The sequence below is a fragment of the Pleurodeles waltl genome, chromosome 4_1 (assembly GCF_031143425.1).
Source record: "Pleurodeles waltl isolate 20211129_DDA chromosome 4_1, aPleWal1.hap1.20221129, whole genome shotgun sequence".
In the NCBI taxonomy this organism is placed as follows: domain Eukaryota; kingdom Metazoa; phylum Chordata; class Amphibia; order Caudata; family Salamandridae; genus Pleurodeles; species Pleurodeles waltl.
The window spans coordinates 5,449,364-5,469,258 of NC_090442.1; positions in this window are offsets into that span (position 1 = coordinate 5,449,364).

Sequence of the window (19,895 nt, forward strand, 5' to 3'; positions counted from 1 at the left end):
CCACGAGGCCCTCTCCAGCATCATGGGAGCATACCATAATTCCCAGGAGACGATGGCAACGGTACTGGCCAAGTTTCAGGAGACCCAGTGGCTGCAGGAGGAACAGTATTTGGGCTTCAGGGAGGAACTCAGATCCATCAATTCCACCTTGGGCACCATCGTAGGGGTGCTGAAGAAAGTCCTCAACACCAGGAGGGACACTGTGGCCCAACAAGGGGCCCCTGACACTAGCCTGGAAGATGAACTGCCCACCACCTCCGCCGGCGCTAGTTGACAGGAGGCACCACCACACCAGCACCCCACCCCCTGCAGATGGAGAACCACCCGCAAACGGTCCATGAGATCAGGACAAAGACAGAGAACAATGCCAAGACCCTCTGCCAAGAAATGAGACTGCCCTGAATGTCATCCTTTTGGCCCACCTTGTCACCCTATCCATCCATCAACTGCCCCAGCTCCACTTCCTATGCCCCTTTGGGCAATGCACCTGTGAGACTAATAGACTGGACTCTGCCATGGACATTCTTCCTCCATCACCCCTCACCATTTCACTACCTCCTCCAATATTGAACACTTAAATAAACACCCTTAAAGCACAAAACAATCTGGAGTCTGTCTGTGATTTCGAAATAGTGTATTAACAATTACATTGACAAAATGCTCTTTCTATTGTAATGTCAACATACCTATGTCACACAGCTCTAGTCCTTGAGGAAACAAAGCAGATGTCACACTGTGGGACCCACATCTGTGAAATCGTAAGGGAAAGTGACAACTCAGTGACCATACACTGGGTGAAAAGGAGAGACAGTAGAGAAGTAGTAGTGTCAAAGTACATGTAGTAGGGAGGTCTGTACTCTTACCTGTGTCTCACTGGAAGTTTTGCAAGATAACCGAGTTCCTGTTGTCGATGTCCTCTTCTTCTGCTTCCTCGTCTTCACTGTCCACAGGTTCCACAGCTGTCACAACACCTCCATCTGGACCATTCTCCTGCAGAAAAGGCACCTATTGTCGCAAAACTAAGGGGGTGATTCTAACCCTGGCGGTCGGTGTTAAAGCGGCGGCCAACCCGCCAACAGGCTGGCGGTAAAAAATATGGGATTCTGAGCCTGGCGGGAACCGCCAACACAGACAGCCACTTTAACACTCCGACCACCACGGCGGTACAAACAAACAGCGCGGCGGTCACCGCCAACAGACAGGCGGCAGACAATGTACCGCCTACACTATTCCAACTCACCAATACGCCACCTTTTCCGGGGCGGGAGCACCGCCGATAAAAACACGGCGGAAACAGACTACGGACGGGAAAACGCTCACCACTACGCACTCCAGGAGGAAGGAGGACAGCATGGAACCCGAATTAAACATCCTACCTGCTCTCGTCTACCTTCTCATCTACCACGAGTACGAAGTCCGGCGCAGACGACAACGGTGAGTACTGCACCTACGACACACGGGAGGGGGAGGACGAAAGGTTACGGGCACACACATATGCGACCCCCCCCCCCCCAACTATGTACTCACCAATGCAGAGCACCAAGTCACAGTGACACCACCCAAACACCCCTGAAAAATGCTAGGACATAATCAAATTTGGAATAAATATTTATGTACCAAAAAGCTCCAGAAAATTATCGTACAACCATGAAAGATATCCACAACAAAACTAATGACATACACATCAGTGTATAACTGAAGTAACAAGTCCTGCACATCCTACGAATTCAGCATGTCCGTGGGCCAAAGTCTTGAGAAATAAGGGCAAAGCCCACACAGGAGACCTGAGTCCTTTGGAGAGAACACTGCAGGGGCATCAGATGTAAAAACTACAGGCACCTCAGGGGGAAGGGAAGGGGGGGGCACCACAGCCACATGAGTCCACGACGCCAGATCCACGAGGAGCCACCATGCCCACTGTACCATCCTGGGGAGTGCAAAGCCACAGTCTCTCATTGTCTCTAAAGTGGGTGGGCTGCCCACTGGACCATCCTGGGGAGTGCAAAGCCACAGTCCATCAGGTGGATGACAGTCTCCACTGGTCAAGGAGGAGGCATGGTGGGCACAGTGAACCATAAACGGTGCTTGAGACGGCGGTGCCCAGCGGATCGGTGCTTGAGAGGAAGGGCCCAGCGGAGCGGTGCTTGAGAGGAAGGGCCCAGCGGAGCGGTGCTTGAGAGGAAGGGCCCAGCGGAGCGGTGCTTGAGATGAAGGGCCCAGCGGAGCGGTGCTTGAGACGGCGGTGCCCAGCGGAGCGGTGCTTGAGAGGAAGGGCCCAGCGGAGCGGTGCTTGAGATGAAGGGCCCAGCGGAGCGGTGCTTGAGAGGAAGGGCCCAGCGGAGCGGTGCTTGAGAGGAAGGGCCCAGCGGAGCGGTGCTTGAGATGGCGGGGCCCAGCGGAGCGGTGCTTGAGAGGAAGGGCCCAGCGGAGCGGTGCTTGAGATGAAGGGCCCAGCGGAGCGGTGCTTGAGATGGCGGTGCCCAGCGGAGCGGTGCTTGAGATGAAGGGCCCAGCGGAGCGGTGCTTGAGATGAAGGGCCCAGCGGAGCGGTGCTTGAGATGGCGGGGCCCAGCGGAGCGGTGCTTGAGAGGAAGGGCCCAGCGGAGCGGTGCTTGAGATGAAGGGCCCAGCGGAGCGGTGCTTGAGATGAAGGGCCCAGCGGAGCGGTGCTTGAGATGGCGGTGCCCAGCGGAGCGGTGCTTGAGAGGAAGGGCCCAGCGGAGCGGTGCTTGAGAGGAAGGGCCCAGCGGAGCGGTGCTTGAGATGAAGGGCCAACCGGAGCGGTGCTTGAGACGGCGGTGCCCAGCGGAGCGGTGCTTGAGAGGAAGGGCCCAGCGGAGCGGCGCTTGAGATGAAGGGCCCAGCGGAGCGGTGCTTGAGATGAAGGGCCCAGCGGAGCGGTGCTTGAGATGAAGGGCCCAGCGGAGCGGTGCTTGAGATGAAGGGCCCAGCGGAGCGGTGCTTGAGATGGCGGTGCCCAGCGGAGCGGTGCTTGAGAGGAAGGGCCCAGCGGAGCGGTGCTTGAGAGGAAGGGCCCAGCGGAGCGGCGCTTGAGATGAAGGGCCCAGCGGAGCGGTGCTTGAGATGAAGGGCCCAGCGGAGCGGTGCTTGAGATGAAGGGCCCAGCGGAGCGGTGCTTGAGATGAAGGGCCCAGCGGAGCGGTGCTTGAGATGGCGGTGCCCAGCGGAGCGGTGCTTGAGATGAAGGGCCCAGCGGAGCGGTGCTTGAGATGAAGGGCCCAGCGGAGCGGTGCTTGAGAGGAAGGGCCCAGCGGAGCGGTGCTTGAGATGAAGGGCCCAGCGGAGCGGTGCTTGAGATGAAGGGCCCAGCGGAGCGGTGCTTGAGATGGCGGTGCCCAGCGGAGCGGTGCTTGAGAGGAAGGGCCCAGCGGAGCGGTTCTTGAGATGGCGGTGCCCAGCGGAGCGGTGCTTGACAGGAAGGGCCCAGCGGAGCGGTGCTTGAGATGGCGGGGCCCTGTTCAGCGGTGCTCTTCTTCACCGCGGGCCCTGTTCAGCGGTGCCTATCTCCACGGCGGGGCCCTGTTCAGCGGTGCTCTACTCCACGGCGGGCCCTGTTCAGCGGTGCTCTTCTCCACGGCGGGCCCTGTTCAGCGGTGCCTATCCCCACGGCGGGGCCCTGTTCAGCGGTGCTCTACTCCACGGCGGGCCCTGTTCAGCGGTGCTCTTCTGCACCGCGGGCCCTGTTCAGCGGTGCCTTTCTCCACGGCGGGGCCCTGTTCAGCGGTGCTCTACTCCACGGCGGGCCCTGTTCAGCGGTGCTCTTCTGCACCGCGGGCCCTGTTCAGCGGTGCCTTTCTCCACGGCGGGGCCCTGTTCAGCGGTGCTCTACTCCACGGCGGGCCCTGTTCAGCGGTGCTCTTCTGCACCGCGGGCCCTGTTCAGCGGTGCCTTTCTCCACGGCGGGGCCCTGTTCAGCGGTGCTCTACTCCACGGCGGGCCCTGTTCAGCGGTGCTCTTCTGCACCGCGGGCCCTGTTCAGCGGTGCCTTTCTCCACGGCGGGGCCCTGTTCAGCGGTGCTCTTCTGCACCGCGGGCCCTGTTCAGCGGTGCTCTTCTCCACGGCGGGCCCTGTTCAGCGGTGCTCTTCTGCACCGCGGGCCCTGTTCAGCGGTGCTCTTCTCCACGGCGGGCCCTGTTCAGCGGTGCCTATCTCCACGGCGGGCCCTGTTCAGCGGTGCTCTACTCCACGGCGGGCCCTGTTCAGCGGTGCTCTTCACCGCGGGCCCTGTTCAGCGGTGCTCTACTCCACGGCGGGCCCTGTTCAGCGGTGCTCTTCTTCACCGCGGGCCCTGTTCAGCGGTGCTCATCCAGCAGGTCAAGGGAGCCAAACCTGGCCTGGACTCCCTGCTCAGTCGCCCTCGGACCGTGACGTTTCTGGACCCTTCGGGGACGGACTCCTGGCCTCCTTAGTGTCCTCCTTCCCAGCTGGGATGTGGCATGTGGGGTCCACCTTCTCCGCGCTCCTGCTGCCCTTCCGCTCCTTTGATGGGGCTCTCGGGCCCTTGCCTCCCCTAGATGGTGTGGGTGGTGAAGTGGCCGCACATTGCTCCTTGGGGGCAGCCCTGTCGGTCCTCGCACGGCAGCCCTTGTTTTTGCGGGTCCTCTTGCCGGGGGGGGGGGCTGGACGTGTCCTTGCTGCTGATCGATGTGTCACTGCTGGCAAAGGTTGGGCTCCAGAACCCAGGCACAACAGTGACACCCGAAGCTGGGCTGGTGGTGGCTGCGGTGCTCTTGGGACTCTTTGAAGATGGATGGGGGAGCTCATCGGGGGGAAAGAGGTTAAGGTTAGCCATGAAGAGTTTTTTAGGGCCAAGGTAAAGGGTAGGAGAAGTGGAGATGGAAGTGGAGGTAGAGGAGGTGGTTGTAGGAGAGTCAGGTGTGCTGTCATTGGGTGAAGGTGCTGGTGCTGTAGGCTGTCGTGAGGTGGATGGCTGTTGGGTGGGTGGCTGCCTGCGTTTGTGTGTCTTGGAAGAGGGGGTGACAGACACAGTGGGAGAGGACACAGGGGACGTGTAAATGGCAGTGGGGGTGGTGACTGCACGAGTGTGGACTGTAGTGGAGGGTGAGGTGGTGATGGAAGCACTGGCTGATGTTGGGGTGCATGCAGGTGTGAGTGTAGACGTCACAGGGAGGGAGGAGGGAGACGAGGAGGAGGGGGACACAGGGGTGGCAGTGGCTGTTGGCATGTCTGCATCTGGGTGTTGCTTGGGTGAGTGTTTGTGGGATCTGTGGTGCTTGTGTTTGGATGAGCTGCTCTTGGGTGTTGAGGTGTGTGCAGGCTGATCTGATGGTGTGGATGGGATAGGCTGAGGAACAGGAGACAGAGAAAGGCTGGAGGCAGTAAGAAGAGGGAGGCTGGAAACAGGGACAATGGCTGCCGTCAGTGCTGAGGCCAGAGCAGTGAACGCTCGTTGATGGGCAGCCTGACCCGAATGAATGCCCTCCAGGTACGCATTGCTCTGTTGCACCTCCCTTTGCACACCCTGGATGGCATTCAAAAGGGTCGTCTGCCCAACAATGAGCGTCCTTACCAGGTCAATTAGCTCCGCACTGAGGGCAGCAGGGGCAACAGGGGCAGGGGCTGAGGTGCCTGGGGCGAAGGAGACGCGCGCCTTCCTGGGCGAACCGGCACGGAGCGAAGACTGAGGGGCTGCTGGGAGGGCGGGGCTGGTGCGCTGGGTGGCGGCTGTACCTGTAGAAGCGGGGGGCACGGATGTTGCCGCCACCCCTAGGGAGCTCCCATCCGAGGACGTGTCGCTTTCGCTGCTCTTACCAGCGGTCCCCGTCGTGGTGCTCCCCTCGCCCTCCGGATCACTGGTGCCCTCGGTGTCTGTTCCTGGGCCCACCGGGGCCTTGTGTCCTGCAGCTCCCTTGTGCTCCGATGCCAAATCTCCTCCGCCTGATGATGCTAATGCACACATGCACAAGAAGATGAAGAGAAAGGGTGGGGGGAGAAAAAAGAAGACCAGGTTGAGTGCATGCAATGTCAACACCGTTGGCGGAGAGGACAGACACAGGTGCCTAATGCACTAAGCCGCGCATTCGGGGTACACTACTCAGTACTACTGACTAAGACAACAGGCCAAGAGACGTCAAACGCGCACATGGGAGATGCTGGACCTTCAATGGCTGTACTTGTCACCCTACCGAGGTGGGGGCCGGGGGCACAGGGCTATGCCTAAGGGAGAGGACTACACTACAGAAAGCGCCCTGGCCTAATGTCACCCACAGCCCTCCTCCCCCACCCAGACGCCTCCACTGCGCAGAAAGATAGGAGAATGTGATGATACTCACCCCCTTGTGTCTGCTGTGATGTCTTAAAGCGCCCATCCAATTCAGGGTAGGCCACCGCCAGGATCCGGGACATCAGGGGGGTCATGGTGCGACTGGCACCCCTCCTAGGTTGGGAGGCCATCCCCAGCAGTGTTTCTGCGGTCTTCCTTGTTCCGCGGCGGATGTCCTCCCACCTCTTGCGGCAGTGGGTGCCCCGTCTGTTGTGGACCCCCAAGTTCCGGACTTCCTTGGCGATGGCACGCCAAATCTCAATCTTCTGATGGGCGCTGACCTATTTGACATGTACAGGGTGGAAAGGAGGAAATCATGAATGACCTGCATGTTAGATGTGATTGGCCCCCCCCACCAACTTTGCCATATGGCACATGCTCTCATCTGTCGGGCGTTGCACTCCTCATTCGCCCCCCACCCCACCAACTTACATCCACCCCAATCCACACAGGCATAGCCCATTCCATGTGCACCCGGTGTACTCACTTGTTGGTCTGGAGGACCGTAGAGTAGCGCATACTGGGGGAGGACCCCATCCACGAGCTTCTCCAACTCTTCAGACGTGAAGGCAGGGGCCCTTTCCCCAGTCGCAGCAGCCATTGTATCTTCCAGACCGAGGTCACAGCAGAACTTGCAGTATAGGTCCTCTCCTGTGGATGATCAGGTCTCGAGTGATTAAGCAGATAGAAAATGGCGGTCACGCCCGCGGCGGTGCGTACCGCGACCGCCGGCGCACTTCGTCATTGGCTCCTGAAACCCATAGGCTTCAATGTTAACCAATGCGGCTTTGCGCCGCGGTCTTCGACCGCCTACCGCCACGGTGTGCCCCGCCAGCGCATTGACCTCACATCCCATTGTCCCACTTCACAGGTCAGGCAGCCGCCATTTCAAGGGCCTACATGGCTTAATTTTGACTGCGACACACAGGCCTAGGCCTTGCATTGCCACACATACACGCCTTTCAACCCATTGCCATTCTTTAACTGTGCAAGCTGTCTGTACGTACCTGTGGTTTGGCTGACTCTGTGCTCCATGTTGTCCTTCCTAGGCACCGTCCGCTGGGACTTGCGATGAGAAGGAGGAATCCTCGCGTGTACCGACCGCTGGTGGACCTGTCGACAATGGAAGAACGCCATATAATACTTCGATACAGACTTGACCGTGCCACTATCCATGAACTGTGTGCCCAGCTGGAGCCAGCCCTGATGTCCCCCATCCGCCAACCCACAGGGATTCCCCCTCTGGTGCAGGTTTTGTCAGTCCTCCATTTTTTGGCCAGTGGGTCATTCCAGACCACAGTGGCCATGTCATCTGGAATGTCTCAGCCTATGTTTTCTAAGATTTTGAGCAGAGTGTTGTCTGCCCTGATGAAACTCATGCGGAGCTACATCATTTTCCCAGAGGAGGGTGACTTGCCTACAGTGAAGGGTGATTTCTATGCCCTTGGACATATCCCCAACATCATTGGTGCCATTGATGGGACCCATGTGGCTTTGGTACCCCCAAAAGACGATGAGCAGGTGTACCGAAACAGAAAAAATGATCATTCGATGAATGTCCAGGTGGTCTGTTTGGCTGACCAGTACATCTCCCATGTAAATGCCAAGTTCCCAGGGTCAGTGCATGACGCGTATGTGATGCGAAATAGCAGCATCCCCTATGTGATGGAGCAGCTACAGAGACAACGTGTGTGGCTAATAGGTGACTCTGGTTACCCCAACCTGCCGTGGCTACTGACCCCAGTGAGGAATCCCCGGACAAGGGCAGAGGAACGCTACAATGAGGCCCATGGGCGTACTAGGAGGGTGATTGAGCAAACCTTTGGCCTCCTGAAGGCCAGGTTTAGGTGCCTGCATATGACAGGTGGATCCCTAATGTACTCACCAAAGAAGGTGTGCCATATCATCGTGGCGTGCTGTATGCTTCACAACCTGGCTTTGCGACGCCAGGTGCCTTTCCTGCAGGAGGATGGTCCAGATGGTGGTGTTGTAGAAGCCGTGGAGCCTGTGGAGAGTGAAGAGGAGGAAGACTCAGAGGACGACACAGACAATAGGGACAGAGTGATACAACAGTATTTCCAGTAACACCCAGGTAAGAATCACCCACGCCATTTCACAATTGCTTCTAGCCTCCTGCATCTGTACTTTCTGTAGTTCCCACCAGATCTTTTTGGGTAATTTTTGATTTTCCCTTCCCTTCTCAGTGCTGTATGACGCAGTGCCTGACTTCTGCTTGGTTTGCCCATGAACTACAGCGTATTGACATTGGTATGTTGTCATCACTAATTGACAGAACAGATATTGAACAGTAATATGTAATACATTTGCTAATAATACAGCATGACTCCAAACTGATTTGTGTGCAATATGTGATTTATTTACAGGGCTAGATATTGGTACATGTGATTATAAGGGTGATGGGTGGGGGTGGAGTAATGTCCATGGCAGAGTCCAGTTCTCAGTCTCACAGGTGCATTGTCCTTTTGCCTGTGGAAGGATGGAGCAGAGGCAGTTCATGGTTGGACAGGGTGGCAATGTGGGACAGTGGGAAGAGTTCAGGGGGTATGTCCTGCTGGCGGGGGTCTTGACATCCTACTCTGTCTTTTTTTTGGATCTCAGGCTCCTCTTACGGGGTGGTTGTTCTTCAGCAGGAGGTGGGGTTCTGGTGGCCTGCCGTGGTGTTGGGGCCTCCTGTCCACTAGCGCCGGCGGAGGTGGTAGGCTGTTCCTGGTCCGGGCTAGTGACAGGGGCCCTGTGTGGTGCCACATGGTCCCGCAACGCGTCTTCTATCCTGTTGAGGGCCAGGACGATGGTCCCCATTGCGGTCCCGATGATTCTCAGCTCCTCCCTGAACCCCATGTAGCGTTCCTCCTGCTGTGCCTGGATCTCCGTGAACCTGGCCAGTACCGTCGCCATCGTCTCTTGGGAGTGGTGGTAGGCCCCCATGATGGTGGTGAGGGCCTCTTGGAGAGTGGGTTCCCTGGGCCTCTCCTCCCCCCCCTGTCGCACAGCAGCCCTCCGAGCTGCCCGGTTTCCCCCGGCCTCTGTCTCCTGGACGGTGTGCCCGCTCCCACTGCCCCCAGGTCCCTGTTGTTGTTGGGGTGTTGGGTTAGCCTGGGTGCCCTGTAGTGGCAGACACACCGCTGATTGACGTGTCCTAGAGACAGAGGCATGGGCCCGCTGGGTGGGAGCTGTGCTGGTGTTGGCAGAGGGGGTCGGGTCTGGTGTGGCCTGTGTCTGGGTGAGGGGAACCGACTGCCCAGAGGTCCCCGATGGTCCGGGCTGGTCATCAGGTTCAGTGTCGACAGAGCTGCTGTCCTCACTGTGGGCCTGTTCCGGGGGTGGGATGGACATTTCTAGACCCTCCTGGCTGGTGTGTTGGCGTTCGGGTCCTGCATGGGGTAAGAGAGTTTGGTTATTGTTTCTGTGTGTGCAATAGCGTGCGTGTTATGGGTGCCCTCATCCCCCAGTGCAGGCATTCCCTTGAGGGAGGTGTTGTGAGGGTAGTTAGTGGGGGGGGGGAGTAAGTGCAGTGGTCATGCTTGGGTGATGGGTGTCCATGGATTGTGTTGGCATGCAGGAGTTGGTGTTGGGATGGGTGGGTTGTGCTGGTGAGACATTGTCAGGGAGGATGTGTGCTGGGGGGTTGGGGGTGAGGGTGGGGGTGTGGGTTGGCATGCTGGTGGGGTGGGGGGGATATAGTAGTTGAGATTGGACTTACCAGAGTCCATTCCTCCGGCTACTCCTGCGAGGCCCTGAGGATGCAGGATGTTGAAGACCTCTTGCTCCCATGATGTAAATTCGGGAGGGGTGGGTGGGGGTCCGCCGCCAGTCTTCTGGACCGCGATGTTGTGCCTGGAGACCATCGATCGGACCTTCCCCCGTAGGTCGTTCCATCGTTTGCGGATGTCCTCCCTATTCCTGGGATGCTGTCCCACCGCGTTGACCCTGTCCACGATCCGCTGCCATAGCTCCGCCTTCCTAGCTATACTGGTGTGCTGCACCTGTGAGCCGAAGAGCTGGGGTTCCACTCTTAGGATTTCCTCCACCATGACCCGGAGTTCTTGGTCCGAAAAGCGTGGGTGCCTTTGGGGTGCCATGGGTTGGTGTGGGTGAGGTGTGGGGTGGTGTATGTGATGATGAGTATGTTGGTGTGTGGTGCTTTGTGCTACTATGTGGTGTGTGTGATGGTGTAGTGTGCCTCAGTGTGTATTGCTATGGATTGTCTGCTGTGTCTCTCTCTCCTTCTCTCAGTAATTGTGGTCGTAGGGGTTTGTGGGTGATGTGGGGGTGTGTTTTATAGTTGATTGATTGTGTGGGAGTGGGTTGTGTATGTGTATCAGGTGTGTGTATTTGTAATTGTCCAATGTGCCTGTGTTTTGGTGCTGTGTGTGTATTTTGACCGCGGCGGTGTGTACCGCCAATGGAATCCCACGTTGGAAAGCCCACCCCGTTGATTCGTGGGTCGAAATGGCATGGGCGTATTTCTGTTGGCGTGACGGTGGAGGTTTGGTCATCTCCAGTTTATCGCTGCCCGCTGATGTGGCGGGCTGCAGTGGAGGTCGGATTTTTGGAGGTTTGGCCGTTGTGGGTCAGAATGACCGTGGCGGCTTTCCGCGGCCGCGGCGGTGTTATGGCGGTCTTCTGACCGGCGGTAAGCGCCTTTTACCGCCGAGGTCAGAATGACCCCCTAAGTTGTGAAGCATACAGCAGGCCACGATGATCTGGCACACCTTCTTTGGTGAGTAAAATAGGGAACCACCTGTCATATGGAGGCACCTGAAACTGCCCTTCAGGAGGCCGAAGTCCTCTCTATAATCCTCCTAGTTCACCCATGGGCCTCATTGTAGCGTTCCTCTGCCCTTGTCCTGGGATTCCTCACTGGGGTCAGTAGCCATGACAGGTTGGGGTAACCAGAGTCACCTGAAAAAGGCAAGGGACAACTGTTAGACACACACTAACCTGTAGGGATATCCCCAGACCCAGACAACTATTCCCACTGACTTGCTTCAAGGTGCTCACCTAATAGCCACACACGGTGCCTCTGGAGTTGACCCATCACATAAGGGATGCTGCTATTCCTCAGAATGTAAGCGTCATGCACTGAGCCAGGGAATTTGGCATTAACATGGGAGATGTACTGGTCTGCCAAACACACCATCTGCACATTCATCGAATGATAACTCTTCCGGTTTCTGTACACCTGTTCACTCCTGCGGGGGGACCAAGGCCACATGTGTCCCATCAGTGGCACCTATGATGTTGGGGATATGTCCCATGGCATAGACGTCACCTTTCACTGTAGGCAGATCCTCCACCTGAGGGAAAACGATGTAGCTCCGCATGTGTTTCAGCAGGGCAGACAACACTCTGGACAACAGGTTGGAAAACATAGGCTGGGACATCCCTGATGCTATGGCCACTGTTGTTTGAAATGACCCACTTGCAAGGAAATGGAGTACTGACAGCACCTGCACTTGAGGGGGGATTCCTGTGGGATGGCGGATAGCTGACATCAGGTCTGGCTCCAGCTGGGCACACAGTTCCAGGATTGTGGCACGATCAAGCCTGTAGGTGATGATTACATGTCTTTCCTCCATTGTCGACAGGTCCACCAGCGGTCTGTACACCGGAGGATGCCGCCATCTCCTCACATGTCCCAGCGAACGGTGCCTATGAAGGACAACAGCGAGCACAGAGTCAACCAACTCAGAGGTACGTACACACAGTTTACTCAGAACACGATTCATAATCCGAAAATTGCATGTATGAGTGTTGAGGCAAGGCCTAGGTATTTGTGACGCAGTTAAAAATAAAGCCATGTGGGCCCCTGATATGGCGGCTGCCTGACCTGTAAAGTGGGACAATGGGATGTGAGGTAACTGCGCTGGCGTTGTACACCGTCGCGGTAGGCGGCCGAAGACCGCGATGCAATTCTGCATTGGTTAACATTGGACCCTATGGGTCCCAGGAGCCAATGACGATGTACGCCGGCGGTGACGGTACGCACCGCCGCGGACATGACCGCCATTTTCTATCTGTTCAATCACTCGATACCTGATCTTCAACAGGAGAGGACCTACACTGCAAGTGCTGCTGTGACCTCAGTCTAGAAGAGACAATGGCTTGTGCGTCTGGGGAAAGGGCCTCTGCCTTCAGCACGGAGGAGTTGGAGAAACTCATGGATGGGGTCTTCCCCCAGTACACGCTACTCTACGGTCCTCCAGACAAACAGGTGAGTTCACTGGGAGCATGCTGTATGGGCTATGCCTGTGTGGAGTGGGGTGGATGAAAGATAGGGCCGATGACTGTGACGGTGCAGTTGGTAATAACTTCTCTTTTTCCCCTGTACAATTCCTGTAGGTCACCACCCACCAGAAGAAGGATATTTGGTGTGCCATCGCCAAGGACGTCAGGATCATGGGGGTCTATCACAGACGGAGCACCCACTGCCGTAAGAGATGGTAGGAAATTCGCCGCTGGAGCAAGAAGACGGCAGAGGCCCAGCTGGGGATGGCCTCCCAACGTAGGAGGGGTGCCCGTCGCACCATGACCCCCTGGATCCTGGCAGTGGTGTACCCGAAGTTGGATGGGCGCTTGAGGGCATCACAACAGCAACAAGGGGGTGAGTACACTCTCATTCTGCTGATTCAGCGCGCAGTGGAGGTGTCTGGGTGGGGGAGGTGGGCTGTGGGTTTCCCTAGGCCAGGGCAAGTGTGCTATTTAGATCCCCTTTTTCAGGCAGACCCTGTGGCACCCCACCTGTGTAGCCAGCTACACCTAGTCAGGCTCCTGTGACATCCATGTGTGCAGATGTCGGCCATAGCCTTGTAGACCATGTCCCAGGGATTAAATAGTGGACCCCAAGTGCGCGGCTTAGTGCAGGGGGCTTCTGTGTCTGTCATGTCCGCCAACGGTAGCGGTAATGCATGCACTCAACATGTCTTTCTTCTGTTGTTCCCCCCCTTTTTGTGGTCTCCCTGTTCTTGTGTGCATTAGCATCATCAGGCGGAGGAGCAGTGGCACCGGAGCAGGAGGGAGCTGCATCCCACATGAACCTGGAGGGCGACACTACAGAGTCTGATTTCACCTTTGGGACGGAGGGCGAGGGGAGCTCCACGGCGGGGACAGGAGCTGACACCAGTCATACGGACTTTTCCTCTGATGGGAGCTCCCTTGTGGTGGCGGGCCCATCTGTGCCCCCTGCATCTACAGGTACCGCCGCCACCCCCCTACCAGCACCGCCTCCCAGCAGCCCCTCAGCCTTTGCCCCGTGCCCGCTCACCCAAGAGGGTGGGCATCTCCTTCGCCCCAGGCACCTCAGGCCCTGCACCAGTCACCTCTGCTGCCCTCAGTGAGGAGGCCATTGACCTCCTCAGGTCCCTCACTTTTGGGCAGTCTACCATTTTGAATGCCATCCAGGGTGTAGAGAGGCAGTTGCAACAAACCAATGCATTACTGTAGGGCATTCATTCTGATCAGGCAGCCCTCCAGTGAGCTTTTCAGACTCTGGCCTTAGCACTGATGGCAGCAGTTGTCCCTGTCTCTAGCCCCCCCCCCTCCAACTTCCTCCACCCAGAACCAATCCCCTGTCCCTCAGCCTATCCCAAGCACACCATCAGACCAGCATGCACACACCTCAACACACAAAGAAAGCTCAGGCAAACATAAGCACCACACATCCCACAGGCACTCATGCAAGCATCACACACATGCAGACATAGCAACATCCACTGCCTCCATTGTGTCCCCCTCCTCCGCGTCTCCCTCCTACCTCCCAATCTCGTCTACACTCACACCTGCATGCACTACCACTACAGCCACTACGTCCCGCACCATCACACCCACCACCACACCCCGCTCACGTGCACTCACCACCCCCACTACCATTCACACATCCCCTGTGTCCTCTTCCAGTGTGTCTGTGACGCCACCTCCCTAGATACACAAACGCAGCCACACACCCACCCAACAGCCATCCACCTCACTACAGCCTCCAGCTCATGCACCTTCACCCAAAGTCACCAAACGTACACCTCCTATAACCACAACCTCTTCCTCCACTCCCAAACCCTCTCCATCTACCCATCCCAGTGTTCCCAAGAAACTTTTCCTGTCCACCCTTGACCTCTTTCCCTCACCTCCCCCACCCCGTCAGTCTCCGAGGGCCCGACTCTCCTGGTCCCAACCTAGCACCTCAGCCACAACATCTGCGGGATCAGTGGTGCCAGTAGTCACCGGATTCTGGAGTGCACCAGACAGCAGGGCAGCCAGTGTGGCAAGGAGCCACAGCACGGACAGTCCCCCACCTGTCAAGCATCAAAAGTTGTCCAGTGCCCGGCGGGAAAGGGGGAAGACACCAGCCACCAAAGCCGTTCCCAGGGGTACAGGTGGGAGTGTGGAGTCAGCTGCAACACCTTACAAAGTGGGAAAGGGGCACAAGAAACCCGCCAAGTCTGGGAAGATCAGCACGGCGGAGAAGACTGCCATCAGCCCCGCTGCCCAGGAGGTGACTGCAATCAGCCCCGCTGCCCAGGAGACGACCGCCATCAGCCCCGCTGCCCAGGAAGCAACCGCCATCAGCCCTGCTGCATAGGAGGCGACTGCCAGCACGAGCCCCGCTGCCCAAGAGGCGACCGCCAGCACCAGCCCCGCTGGCCCAGACAGGACCACCAGCAGCAGCCCCGCTGGCCCAGACAGGACCACCAGCAGCAGCCCCGCTGGCCCAGACAGGACCGCCAGCAGCAGCCCAGCTGCCCAGGAGGCGACCGCCATCAGCCCAGCTGCCCAGGAGGCGACCGCCATCAGCCCAGCTGCCCAGGAGGCGACCGCCATCAGCCCCGCTGCCCAGGAGGTGACCGCCAGCAGCAGCCCCGCTGGCCCAGAAGGCGACTGCCAGCACCAGCCCCGCTAGCCCAGACAGGACCGCCAGCAGCAGCCCCGCAGGCCAGGAGGTGACTGCCAGCACCAGCCCCGCTGGCCCAGACACGACCGCCAGCAGCTGAGTCGCTGCCAAGGACACCGCATAAGCACCGCTGAACAGGACACCGCCGCCACAAGCACCGATGAACAGGACACCGCCGCCACGAGCACCGCTGAACAGGACACCACCGCCACGAGCACCGCTGCCAAGGACACCGCCGCCACAAGCACCGCTGAACAGGACACCGCCACCACAAGCACTGCTGCCAAGGACACCGCCGCAACAAGCACCGCTGGCCCATGATCGCCAAGAGCACTGACACTACTGAGTCCACCATGAGCAGGATGAAGCACTCTGGGCACCAAGCCCCCTCCAGAACCATTGGAGATTTACATCCACTACCTCGGTCCTTGGCAGGATGAAGCACTCTGGGCACAAAGCCCCCTCCAGAACCAGTGGAGAAAGGCATCCACTACCTCAGTCCTTGGCAGGATGAAGCACTCTGGGCACAAAGCCCCCTCCAGAACCAGTGGAGACTGTTATCCACTTGAGAGATTGTGGCTTTGCACTCCCCAGGATTGAACAGTGGGCAAACGACCCACTGTAGAGACTTGTAAGACTGTGGCTTTGCACTCCCCAGGATTGAACAGTGGGCAAACCACCCACTGTAGAGACTTGTGAGACTTTCCCTTCCCCCTGAGGTGCCTGTTTTATTTCTATCTGATGCCCCTGCAGTGTTCTCTCCGTCATGTTCGGGTACCTTGTGTGGGCCTCGACCATGCAGTGTGGGTCCAGTGTTCCACGGACTTAAATGGAGCAATATAATATACTTAAAGGGAAGAAGCATAAAGGGAAAGAAAGTGCTCCCAACAATCCCCTCATAAAAATAAGAAAACTATATCACTTAGAGATACGGTGCTCCCGGCCTCGGAGGATTCTCCCCTACCTCCAATACTGTGTAAACACAGATATAAAGAACTTCATAACATAGACCTAGGCACTCGTATATGAATTTATAGCTATAAGATTAATGATACAGAATTTTCAAAATCGTGTTTCTATAACCCACAATCACATAAGACATGCAGATGAACAGAAATCCAGTGGAATCCTTTTGAGTGAAGAGTCCATCTTTAAAAAGACACAGAACAGCCAACACGTGTTTCGTCATGGGAGTGAATACGTCCAGTGACTTTTTCAAGGCTGCAAAACATATCAGACATAAGATACATATATAATATAACATTAGTCACTATATACACTGTACATAACACACAAGACTTGTTTCAATCAAACTACCACAAATAGAGGAAATCAATTAGTTATATAATCCACGCTTTTAAATTCGAATTAGAGATCCCATTATTTACAATCATTTACATCAATTTAGTACTGAAATGAACCCAAAGATTAGCCCCATCTAGTATGAAAATGAACGGGAGGAACCAAGGCACAATCCGCGAGAAATAATGACACTCTATAAAATAAAATCAAAGCCACTGCAATTACAAGCAATCTGTAATTGAGACGATACAAGAAATGCAAAATCAACCAGTGCACTCCCAAAAAAAAAAGTATAATAAATAAACATAGAAAATATCCACGTACACCAATTGTGTGCAAGGAATCACTAAGTGTATCCACAGTGACCCAAAACAAAGCAATTCATACCTCAGCTGGGTAAAATACGGGAACCATCAGTATCCCAAAGTTCTTAACCAATAAATAGAATCGACTCTGTAAACAACAATGTGTTATATATAACTGTCAGAGCCCAACAAAAAAGCCAAGAAATAATGAGTGAAGAGATAGACACCTTGTGAGATCCACCCAAGGTTTAACATAAACACCTACCCGCCGATGGTCATATATATGTGGCTGCATACAGAATCAAGGTGTATCATAGACACCTAGGACAATAAAATTAACATAAGTTGAAGCGATGGGTATATACACCCAATAATACCATCAAGTGATATTTACTGTGCTAACAGCGCATGTGGTAATATGCCACCCCCACTCACCTTAATTAAATTCCATCAAAAGGTACAAAAAATGGAGCTCGAATTGCCAGCTCCGAAAGACGAGAGGCAAGGCGTTCCATTAATCCGCCATTATTTAAATAGCACGGTGAATCCCTTCCCAATATCGCGAGAAGACGAAGTTCCCTGCGCGCGTCAAAGACTCAAACGCGAACGCAGCATCTTGTGCGCATGTAGAAATAAGGAAGAAGAAACACAGGCGCCATCTTAGATAGAGAAACCCTGATATTGTGCGTATCCCCGGCGTACCCTAATTACTAGTCCCGAGAGCCACTTGTTTTTAATACATACGTGACAAGAGAGAATTTCTCCATACAAAGGGAGAAACAAAAATAACGGAAGGAAAAAAGTTGGTTTCCCCATTGCAAGTAAAAAAAAAAAAAAAAACACAACAAGCAAATAAGTTTAATACTCATCACAACTATAAGGATCCACCTATTAGTCATATGTCCTATAACTGAAATCAAATCATGTTTGTGCCCGGTCCCTACCTCACAAGTCAAACCAGATGGTAGCATATTCATCAAGGATAAAAGAGAAAAAATAAGGAGAAAACGTCCTCTGTTTACATTGTAAGTCAGTAGCATCAAATAACAAACAAACAACTTGGAGAAGGCCACCATATGGTATCTAATAGTGACTTGGAGAAGGCCAACACATAGAATCGTCATTATCAGTTAGTTTATAATTATTAACTTAAAATTACATAGTTTAGACCTATAAACACAAAGAAAAAATTAATTATTATCCGACTACCCAAATAATTTGAAATAAAAGACGATGTTATATTGAAGATTGTACAGTAAAATAAATACAAATGAGAGGTTAACTTCACCAACATTTGCCTCAATAATGAGGACCCATATATGAATAGTGCTAAAGTAATATAGGAGATAAAGCATCAGCACTTATAATATTAGATCAATCCAAAAAATATTCCATCTCATAGTTGGTATTGAGACCCATCTCCACCGCTCGTAATTTGAGAATCCAAAGGCATTCCCTCTTCCTCAGTTCTAACTCTCTGTTCCCACCACGTGGACTGGCATGTACCATCTCGAAGCCAAAGAACTCAAAAGCCCACGTACCAATCTGTTTGGGGCATTGATACATGTGTATGACTATGGGATAGCGTTCATCCCGCTGTATAAGAGATCTGTAGTGTTCGCTAATTCTAACTTTAAGGGATCTTATAGTGCTCCCAATGTAATATAAACCACATTTGCACACAATCATGTAAATGATAAAGCAGCTGTCACACGTGATGTGGGAGGTGATATGAAATCTATCCCCCATCAGACTATCGAAAGTGGAAATCCCTGATCTGCTCCATTTACACATCCCACATCGACCACAATTGTCCTGTTGGGGTATCAGTGGATAGCTAGGACATAAAATGTATTTAAGGGTTCTTCCTCTGCGATAAGTGAAGATAGGTGACTCCGATATTTGATCCTTCAGGGTTATATCTGCCTTAAGTATGTGCCAATGTTTTCTCATGCATCTCCGAAGGGCCGCTGAAGCAGTAGTATAGTCGACTACACACCTTACATTATTATCTGTCATTTTATTCCTACGTCTCAAGGTGTCAGCCCTAGATAAGCGTCCAATTCTGCTACATGCTTTGTCCAGAGTGCCAGTAGGATAGCCCCGTGATTTGAACCTGGCCGTCATGTCTTTAATATTGTCTCTAAAGTCCACTTCCAAACTACAATTTCTCCTGGCACGTACCATTTCCCCATAGGGAATAGAGTGAATTTGATGTCTCGGATGTGCACTGCTTGCGTGCAGAATTAAATTGCAGGCTGTGCTTTTTCTAAATAAGCGACTCTCGATCTTATCTTGAAGGATGAAGAGTTCCACATCCAAAAAGGTTATGTTGGTTTTACTGTGTTCCCAAGTAAACCTTATATTGAAATGATTAGAGTTAAAAAAATTGACAAATTCATTCAGTTGGATAATGTCCCCTGTCCAAATCATAATGCAATCGTCGATGTATCGACCCCAAAAAAGTATATTCGAATTCCAAGTTTGTGCCTCCTTTTACCCCAAATCAGTTCATGCTCAAGGAACCCCATAAAGAGGTTCGCATACGCTGGTGAAAAACGAGACCCCATAGCTACACCTCTTTTCTGACGATACCACTCACTTTTGAAAAGGAAGAAGTTGTTATCTAAAATCATCCTGATCATGTCCAACACCGTGTTAGTATGTCCATATAGACTGGCCGATTGACTGTATAGAAAGTGGCGTAGGGCTGTCATGCCCAAATCATGATCAATACTTATGTATAATGAGGTAACATCCAACGTCACTAATGTCATACCTTGCTCCCAAGTAATGTCACTCAGGATACCAAGAATATGCTTGGTATCCTTAATAAAAGAGGGGAGATTAGTAGCAAATGGCTGTGAGAAAATGTCAACGTACTCTGAGAACCTCTCCATTGGGATGCCCATTCCTGATACTATAGGTCTGCCAGGAGGTAAGCGAGAGTCTTTATGAATCTTAGGTAGAGTGTAAAGACATGGGTATCTAGGTCTAAACACTTGCAAGTACATATATTTGTCCTCCCTCAATAGTTGTTGATCCAAGCAAAGTTTCAGGAATCTATTAATTCTGTTA